The 9842-nt window shown below is 47.5% G+C and overlaps 1 long non-coding RNA gene across 3 annotated transcripts; it reads right to left on the minus strand.

Annotated features, from left to right (window-relative positions):
• Positions 1–1849: 1849 nt before the first annotated feature.
• On the minus strand, positions 1850–6998 carry LOC139076036 (uncharacterized). Of its 3 annotated transcripts, none has more exons than XR_011527263.1 (4): positions 5625–6998; positions 3661–3785; positions 2795–2936; positions 1850–2327 (listed from the first exon to the last, which is right to left on the minus strand). It is a non-coding gene; the product is annotated as an uncharacterized lncRNA (long non-coding RNA). The 3 variants fall into 3 exon arrangements; XR_011527264.1 differs by having other exon boundaries at positions 1853–2327; positions 2795–3228; positions 5625–6988; XR_011527265.1 differs by lacking the exon at positions 2795–2936 and having other exon boundaries at positions 1852–2327; positions 5625–6973.
• Between the last annotated feature and the right edge of the window lie 2844 nt (positions 6999–9842).

Consider the following 9842-nt stretch of genomic DNA (forward strand, 5'->3'; position numbering starts at 1 on the left):
AAATGAGGGGAGAAAAAGGAAGTGTAGGCTAAGAGTCAGGGAGGGAAAGAGAGAAGTCTGGAAGGGAGGCTGCTCACTGGATTGGAAGGGGCATCTAGGTGGGAGGGCTCAATGGCTGGCGAGGTCAGTGAGCAGTTAGCATGGGCTTCATGCCCGTGACTCTTACTTCTGAGGCCCGAGTCTTGGCCCTTTCTAGTAAACTGGAGGGTCCCGGGAGGGACGTGTGTGTGTGTGTGTTAATATACGGCGTCTGCCATGGAGAAGACCTCAGGGGTGTAATTTCTGCTTGCTGTGCAGGAGTTACCCACAGAGCTCCTGTTATTTCAGGTTATCCTTAATGGGAGTCATGCCCTGAATTCCCCGTGCACTGCCCTGAAATTTGCCCCATATGTTTGTAAAGGTTGATTACATCTTTGGGACCTTTTTCTAATGTGAGCAGAAGCTATAAAGTTTCAATTGTCACAGCTCATTGGGATCAAGTGTCTTTTCTCGTGTGCCATAAAAGGACTCTGCATCTGATATCTGATGTCAAACCAACATGCACGCACAATCTGTTGATTTCAGATGACGTGTAGTGCCATCATCTCTGAGACAGGAAATTAGGAGCAAATCTTTTCAAAGGAGAACAACTCAGGGAGCTCCTGGCTAACTATGGGACGAGAATTAGAGAGGAGTCTTCACTCACACATGTTTTAGGCAGAAGTGTAAATTGACACAGCTGCTTTGGGAAATGATTTGAAAGCACCTAATAAAGACTATTTGCTGAATGAAAGCCCTTCAGTGTTTGTGCACTTATCTAAGAGAAATGCATGACATGCCCACCTAAACACATGCACAAAAATATTTATAGCAGCTTTCGTAATAATGGCCAAAAACAGAAACAACCCAAATGTCCATCAATACTAGAATGGATAAACGAACCGTGGTATAGTCACACATGGAGTACTACAGAGCAATGAAAAAGAATGAAATACTGAAATACACCACAACGTGGCTGAATCTCATGGTCACACGGACACAAGAGAAAGGTATTCTGTGTCATCCAAGTTTTTGAAGTTTAAGGACAGGTAATGTGAATCTGTGATGATAGAGGTCAGAATAGTGAATATTAAGCGGTGTTGATGGGGAGGGGGCATGAGGGAGCCGTCTTGGGTGCTGGAAATGTTTGCTCTCTTCATCCGGGCGGTGATTACGCAAGTGAGCCCTTAGTTGTATGTAAATTATACTTAATAGAAAAATAAAGAAAAAAGGGAGCTCCTTTCCAGCCATAGGGTTGCCTTGAGGGGCTGCAGGATGAGCCATCCCAACAACCACGCCTGATAGTAGCAACCTGGGGTTCGTGGTGTTCTCAGGCCCCATTGGAAGATAGCCAGTCCCATGTCCTCTTGTTGATATGTGCTGGGTAATAGTCAGCAGTCACCCAAGACTTGGTCAACGCTGGTGTGCCAAGCCAGTGGCCTCAGGACTGCTTCCACCTGGAAGACAGAGGCTGAGCCCACTCAGACTCCAGCGTGTCCTGTTCAAATGCAGATTCTGATCCAGTAGGTCTTACATGGGGCCTGAGAATCTGCCTTTCCAATAAGTTCCCAGGTGATGCTGATGCTATTAGACCAATTTTGAGCATCAGGGAGGCAGACAGGCCAGGATGAGAATCTTGGTTCTGCCACTTAGGAGCTCTGTGACCTTTGTCAAATTCCTCCATCTCTCTGAAGATCTCTCCATTTCTTCTGTAAATTTCTGGAAGGGAGGGATAGGTGAGACAAGCGTCTCCCAGACTGGTGTGGGTTCAATGGGGTAATACACAGAAAGAGCTTGGCATGGGGCCTGGCCTGCAGTAAGCATTCGTTAATAGTAGCTCTTGTTGTATTTATTATTTTTCATAAAGAAGAAGGTTTGGGTCAGGTGAGAGAAAGGTGAGTGTGGTTTGTAAGGGCGGGAACAAGCGAACATTGATTTCCCCGGTAGCCTGTTGAAGGAGGACATTTATTCTCACTTCTTTCCACCTTCATCCCATAATCCTTCCTTTGGTCTCCACCATCAAGATAGATTTCCTCTTCACTCTTCTTCCCACTCCGATCCACCCCAAATCTAGTAAAGACGGAAGAACTCAGGCAGAACTGAAGCCTGAGGCCAGGCAGGTTGTCAGATTGTCAGATTGTGCCCAGAGGTGATGTCTTTGTTAAAGAAACATCCTCCCCACTTGGCTCTTTCTAGAGGGGCAGGATTGGCCCCTGGGAGTCGAGGTCCGCGGCTGGGTCTCCAAACGTGCCCACACTCAGCTGCCCTCTTTGGAATCCGCCTCTACTTCTCCGTGCGCAGGGGCCCCTCTGGAGGAAGACATATGTTCCTCAATCTGTGGGGCTGTCAGTTGGTATCTTTTTCAAGAACCGAATTAACTTATCGTCAGAAAGGGAGAAATGAGAAATGTTTGGTCCTGTGTTGTCTGGAGGGTAACTGGCCTGGACTGGGTCTGGGTCTCAGGTTGCCCCTCTTTATCTGGAGGTGAGGGAGCCGTTTGATTGGAGCCTGGGGTAGACCCGAGGCAGGGGGACCTCTCAGTCACAGCTTAGTTTAATTCCATGAAGGGAAGTTGTGTTTACTGAGGGCCATGCACAAGACCAGCCACAGAAGGCTCACAAATAACCGACCAAATAAACAAACAAAGGCACTCACAGCAGAGCAGAGAGACAGAAAAAGAAGCGAGTATAGCACCCTGAGGGAAATGCTGAGGGGAGGGTGTGTATGGACCCCACGGGAGCATGGGGAAGGGGGAAGACAGGAGAGGTGGGCTCACCTGTCTTCAAAGACGGCCTCCCAATGAGCCGCACTTCCTGGGTTCACACCCCTGTGTAGGCCCGCCCCATGTTGAATCTTGGCTGGCCTGTGTGACCTAGAGAAGTCAGTGGAAATGGCCCCGTGTGACCTCTGAGGCTGGGCTGTAAAAAAAAAAACCTTGTAGCTCCCACCTTGGTCTCTTGCAGCATATGCTTTGGGAGAAACGAGCTGTCGTGTAAAAAATGTCATGACCATGCTGAGACCACCGTGCTGTGAGGAAGCCCAGTTTGGCCCTGTGAGGGCATCACAAGAAGACAGACGGAGAGGTACCTGCCGAGCAGCCAGTTGTTCCATCCGTCTCAGCCTAGCAATGAACAGGTGCGTGGAGGGGCCATCTTGGCTGTTCAGCCCAGGTGGCCTTCAGACAGCCTCGGTCTCGGTCATGGACTGCAGCTGCATAAGAGACCCCAACTGAGAACCACTCAGTTGAGCTCAGGCAACCCACAGCAGCTTGGGTAACCACGAACAGTAATAACAAATTGTTGCTTTGAGCGGCTAAGTTTGGGGTGGTTGATGACACAATGACAGATTGCTGGAAGAGAAGAGAATCTCACAGGGAGGACACCTGGGCAGGGAGCTGAAAAGCAGATTGCTAGATGAGCGAGCGTGCCATGGAAGGTACATCTTGAAAACCCACAGAGAAAGGAGAAGCAGAATGGGCTCTTGAGGAATTAGGAGCAGTTAAATATTAATAGAGAGCAGAAGGCCAGGCAGGGAAAAGTGCGTGATGAGCCGGGAGAGGTGGGCAGGGGCCGGAATCAGAGATTCAGTGCAAGGGGTTAAGTGACGCACCGTGTGGTTTGCGGGAGCTTTGTATTTACTTACAGCTTTGAGAGGTGGCGATGTGCACGTCCTCTAGAAATCTCTCCTGGCTGCGGCTGTTATTGTCCCCGGCAGCTGCAGTAGGAACCACTCCAAAGGCTTGGTAAAAGCTAGCACTCAATGGCCTCCTTGGCTCAAAGAAACAGGGGAAAGGGTTAAGCACTATTCACAGCTCTCCAACTGCTCGTCCCAAGTCTGGGAAATGTTATGTGCCTGAAAAGTCCTAGATTCTATTTTATTTTATTTTATTTTACAGGAAGATTAGCCCTGAGCTAACTACTGCCAATCCTCCTCTTTTTGCTGAGGAAAACTGGCCCTGAGCTAACATCTGTGCCCATCTTCCTCTACTTTATATGTGGGACGCCTGCCACATCATGGTGTGCCAAGAGGTGCCATGTCTGCACCCGGGATCCGAACCGGCGAACCCCAGGCCGCCGAAGCGGAACGTGCGCACTTAACCGCTGCACAACCGGCCGGCCCTCTAGATTCTATTTTAGCAGCAGCCAGAAACCACTCTTTGAACAAAGTCCCTGCCCACCGGACTTGGGGAATGTGTGATTTAATTTATACTAACAGCAGGCCAGGTTTCCCTGAAGTCTGGGGTGTCTCTCATTTGTGTCTACTTTCCTCTCTAACTCCGGCTAAAAAGGGAAAAGCCAAAGGGAGGGTGACCCCCACAGCTGCTGCTTTCCCTCTACTGTCCCATCTACTTATTTTCTCCAGCCTCCACTTTCTCTACTGTGAAATGGGAACAATAATGTCTACCTCACTATTGACTTGAGACAATTAAATGAAATACTGAGGGTCAAGTAAGCAGCCCAGAACCCAACCACAGGGCACACTCAGCGAATGCAGGCTATCATTAGTATCATCCTTGTCTTGGTGCGCTGGTTGCATCCTGAGCCTGCTCTTGGGGTATGAGATACAAGACAAATGAGCTGTCCACGGCCGACATCGCTAACGGACCGGGTCGCTCTTTGCCCCAGTATGCAGACGGCCTCTCAGTCTCCAGCAGCCACTAAAATTAATTAATAGCTAACGTTTCTTGAGATCTCACTATGCTATAAATGAGTTTTTTCCTTTAATCCTCATAAAAATCCTGCACCCTGGGAAGGTTTTATATTTGCAGAAATTGCGGTGGAGTAAGGGGAACTTGCCCAAAGCTTTGCAGCCAGGAAGCGCCCTGGTGGGAATCGGAACACTCCAGAGCCTGCGGCCTAACTACTGCCCCGCACTGCCTCCCAAGGGAGTCTGCCCTGGAAGGGAGCCCCACGGGACGGAAATGGGTACCACCTCTCATCGTTCTCAGAAACTGAGATAACTATACCTCGCCTTTGCTTAGGCATAGCCCCTCAGTTAGCATATCTGGTGACTTTGTCTGTCCCTCCTAAGTCCAAGTGTAAAAGAAATGAAATGAAGGATCCTGTTAATCCTGGTTCCCCGTGATTATGACGAGGAAAATCTCAGATAACTTCATTCCTTGTCCTGAGGTTTTGAGGAGTGATGTGGAGCTTACGATAGAAAATAAGCCCAGTGAGCACAGGGCTTCTGTGTTCCTTACCACTGTGTTCTCTGTACTGAGAGCAGTGCCTGGCCCATAGCAAATGCTCAATAAATATTTACTGAATGGTGCAGGGTCGACTTCTCCATTAGGGCCAATAGACACGGTGCCAAGGGCCCAGATACTGTTAAGGGCCCATGATAATGGAACTTTAACATCTTTTAAAAACAGAAGAGAAAGATAAATATAATAGTAAAAATGTAATAAAGAATCCAGTCTAGATTATATTCGTCCTTATACCAATGTAGTCAGAGCGCATAGTTTTTAGTATTTTTGTGTGTGTGTGTGTGGAGGAATGGCCCATGAGAGTGCTAATGCAGCCCTGAATGGGTGAGGATTGTGTGTAAATACTCAGAGTCTGGTGCAGGGTGGAACTTAGACAAGGTTCATTTCCTTCCATCTGTACCTTGGGAAGCTGAAGTGCAGAGCGGGCCTTTGTGACACCACACACACACACGGTGGCTCAGTCCTTTCATGCCCACAGGCTCTTCTTCCCTCCCCACACTGCTAAGGGGCAATGCCACGTCCCAGGGATCTTCTCTCCCATGTGCCACAGCTGATGGGACCAGAGTGTAGTCTTAACTGAGGACAGCCAATAGGAGCTGCTCAGGGGCAGGAAACGCTGTCCAAGAGGTGCTACCATGAGCAGTGGCCAATCCACAGGGATTTGAAGTAGAAATAGGAGGGAAGAATTAGTAGATAGTGAGAGGAGAAACTAGAGAAGACATGGAAAAATGGAGACAGAGTCATTGAGTTGTGGGAATGGTGGAATGGAGTGAGGACCCATCAACTCTCACTGTGCATAGTCAAGCTCTTTGTCTTCAAAAGAACAATAGTCCAGGAGAAGGTTGAGAAGGAGAGAGGATGTGGGGCCAACAACAGGCAGTTGACAGGAAGAGAGAAGCTGGTGAGGAGCTGTGTAGGAGCGCCAAGAAGCGGCTCCAGTTTGCCAGGTTGTGGTAAGACTGAGCTTCAAAAGGTTTGAAAAAGGCCAGATGGAGGAGGGCCCGCAGGGTAAGCAAGACATGAGGGTTGTTCTCTTCCCCACAGACAATGGCCGAAATGGGAAGAAAGGTGCACAAAGCGGTGTTTAAGAAGCTTCATCTGGTGGCTTAACCAGCAGGAATTTGCCATAGAGAGTGAGGAGGCAAGAGGCTATTTTTACAACAGTAGGAGAAGGATAACCGAGTTTGAACTTGGGTGGTAGCATGGCGGACGGAAAGTAAGCCACATTGAAAAGGAAGACTGCCCGGGAGTAATTAGACACAGGCGGGACGGGAAGCAGCCGGAGGAGCCTTCCGTGATCAGGTCCAGAAAAGTGCTCGGAAGCACCAGGTAACAGTGGCAGAGATCCCTGGTTGGCCACAGCATCCTTTCGCCCCTTCTTTAGTATAAAAGCTGAGAATTTTAAGCTGGGCACATGGTTGCCCAGGATAGACACTCTCTTCTCCAGCCTCCCTTGCACGGGCCCGTCTCCCACGGAAACGGGTCTGCGCCAGTATCCCAGCCTGCCGGTCACCAGCTGGGAGCAGCCGTGGCAAGAGTGGTCTTGGTCACAAGATGGCGGTGGATTCAGAGAGCAGCAGTGGGGCGTCAGTCAGTGACCGCTTCACAGCAGGAGATCTGGGTGGAGCAGTTTCATAGCTGCCACATGCTTCTGTTCTTTTCATTTTGCTTGCTCTGTGCTGGTTCCATGCTAGGCAGGCTCTCCCCTAGTGATGAGAAAATGGCCGCCACAGCTCTGGTATCATATCTGACTGGTAAACCAATGGGAAACAGCATTTGCCTTTTTCCCGGCAGCCCTAGCAAAAGTCTCAGTGCGGCTCGTTGGTTCTAACTGTGCCATGTGCCCACCTCTGACCCAATCACTGTAAGGAGAGAAATATGGCTTGCTGATTGGCTGAGGCCTAGACCACAAGTTCCACTCCAGAAGGAGAGGTGATGCTCCAGCCAGACTCCACTGTCAGAGAGTAGGGAGATGGGTGCGCCATCTAAAATGGAAGAGGCAGGAACTGATGCTGGGGAAACAGCAACAAAACATCCTCAGTAATAGTAGTCAATGTCCTCATCCTTATTTCATTCTAGAAACCTGTTTTCAGAAAGAGTTTTGCTGAGTTACTTCTGCAGAGCACACATTGAGCAATGCTGCGTGTTAGAAATATAAGAAGTATATTATATCTGCATAATTACACCTTCTGGTTATTCTTTGCAAATGGGTCATTAGAGTTAGGGATGTTAGCAAAGAGAAAAAAATAGTCCGAATTAAATGGGGTCACACGGTTGGTGGAAACATCAGGTTGCCCTTTCTTGATATATTCTGTTCTCTTAGAGATTTCGTTACAAAACAGATGCAGAACTTGCCAGACTGTATGTATTTTTAAGAGAAGAGATAATGGGAGCCCATACACTTCCCCACAGCGCCCTTAATCACTTTTCCATTGCAGCCTGGGTGCCCCTGTAGTCTCCGGATAGGAATCCATTAGGGGTCTTAATTATCCTCTTAGTACAGATGACGCCCTATGGGAAAAAGGTCATGCCCTTCCCCTCCCACCTTGCTCTAGGGGTTAATACCCAGAGGGGAGAGAAAGAAGCAATTTGGATCCAGCAGTTGCGAGCCAGTGGGGCTAGGTGGCCAGTATTTAAAAATATTATGTCCTAGGCATGTGTGAAATTACATCTTCCTTGATTCTGAAGAGATATATGAGAATAAAAGCATATTCAAAAAAATCATGACAGTGAATTGTACTTAGCAGACTCTTTTAAAGTTTACAAAAGACAAATAGTACCATTCTTAATGTTCTATAATTTCCCCTCAGAAGAAATAATAAGATTATCAGTGATAAGAAGAAAAAAGGTAATGGCAACAGCTGTCATTTATGGAGACTTCTCTATGTGTCAGGCACTCTAAGTACTTTATATGCATTATCGTGTTTAACATTCACAACCATTCAATGGGGTAAGTAATACTTTGTTCCCATTTTAAAGATGAGGAAATTGAGGCTCAACAAAATTAAGGGGCAAGGTCAAGACCACGTAACTAGTAAGCAATAGAATCAGAATTTGAATTCAGGTTTGTATAATTTCAATATAATTAATTGTATTAATTATGTGCCACCTTCCACTTGATGGACTCTTGTCTCCACCTAGCACGGCTGTCTCATAGGGATGCTGGGAGAATGAAATGCATTAATATGTATGAAGACATTAGATACACCCTACCTGCAGGGTCTGGCCCATTGGAACCTGTGGGTTTCCTTTGGACTAAACTTTTTCTTTATTATTATCATCTTTAATTAACGTAGAATGACATTGCCAAAGATCTCTGATGCTCATGTCTGCCTTGAGCTGCCAGACCAGCACTAGTGACACGTACCAGGGTTTTACCAGCTCCGGGCCCCGCTCATAAGTCAAGATGCTGACTTCTGGGGCTGGTCCCGTGGCTGAGTGGTTAAGTTCACGCGCTCTGCTGCAGGCGGCCCAGTGTTTCGCTGGTTCGACTCCTGGGCGCAGACATGGCACTGCTCATCAAAACATGCTGAGGCAGCGTCCCACAAGCCACAAGTAGAAGGACCCACAATGAAGAATATACAACTATGTACCGGGGGGCTTTGGGGAGAAAACAGAAAAAATAAAATTAAAAAAAAAAAAAAAAGATGCTGACTTCTTGCAGAATCTTCTCCTAGCAACCATTCATAGAAGCCATCAGGGTGTTGCACACATGCTCGTGAATGTGACCAGTCAGTGCCTCACGGCATAAGCCGTCTTACGTCCCTTCCTCTGCTCTGGTCCCCTTTTTCTGGGCACCCGCGGTGTACCAGGTACCGTCACTGCTTCTTCCAGGAAGGGTGCACCTGATGGAGGGTGCTCTCGCTTCTCTCGTTTGCTGGTGGCTTCCAAGGAACCAAAGCTGCTCTGTGTTCAGGAGTCCTCAAGGGGCCAAATGGAAGTGCGGAGTGTAATAATCTGTCAGAGGGTGAAGACTCTGGGTAAGATTTTTGGGGTGAACATCACAGAAAAGTACACAAATCATAAGTGTCCAGCTCCATGAATTTTTCATAAAATGAACCCCCCCTGTAACCAGCACTGAGAGAAACAGAACCTTCCCAGGACCATAGAATATTCCTTGTGCCCCCTTCCGCTTAGCAAGGGTACCCTCCCTCCAAGGGTAGCCGCTACCCTGCTTCTAACTCTAGATTCATGTTGCCTGTTTTTGAACTTGACATAAGTAGGAACCACAGAACATAGACTTTTAAAAGTCTGATTTCTTTTGCTCAATATTGTGTTTGTGAGATATATTTCTATTAATGAGTGTAGCTGTAGTTTATCATCCTTATTTCTGCGTAGTATGCCATTGTGTGAATGTAACACAGTTTAGTTATCCATTCTACTGTAGATGGATATTTGGGTAGTTTCCATTTTTGGACTGTTATGAATGGTGCTCCCATGATGTTCATGTCTTTTGGTGAACATATATATGCAAATGTATGCATTTCTGTTGGATATGTGTGTATGTGTGTGTATAAATGAGTGGAATTCTGGGTCATGGGCTGTGCATATATTCAGTTTTAGTGGATACTGTCAAACTTAGTATCCACTAAGTTTGATTGTTTGTCCCCTCTAAGTT

Source organism: Equus przewalskii, chromosome 15 (assembly GCF_037783145.1).
Source record: "Equus przewalskii isolate Varuska chromosome 15, EquPr2, whole genome shotgun sequence".
NCBI classification, from domain to species: Eukaryota; Metazoa; Chordata; class Mammalia; order Perissodactyla; family Equidae; genus Equus; species Equus przewalskii.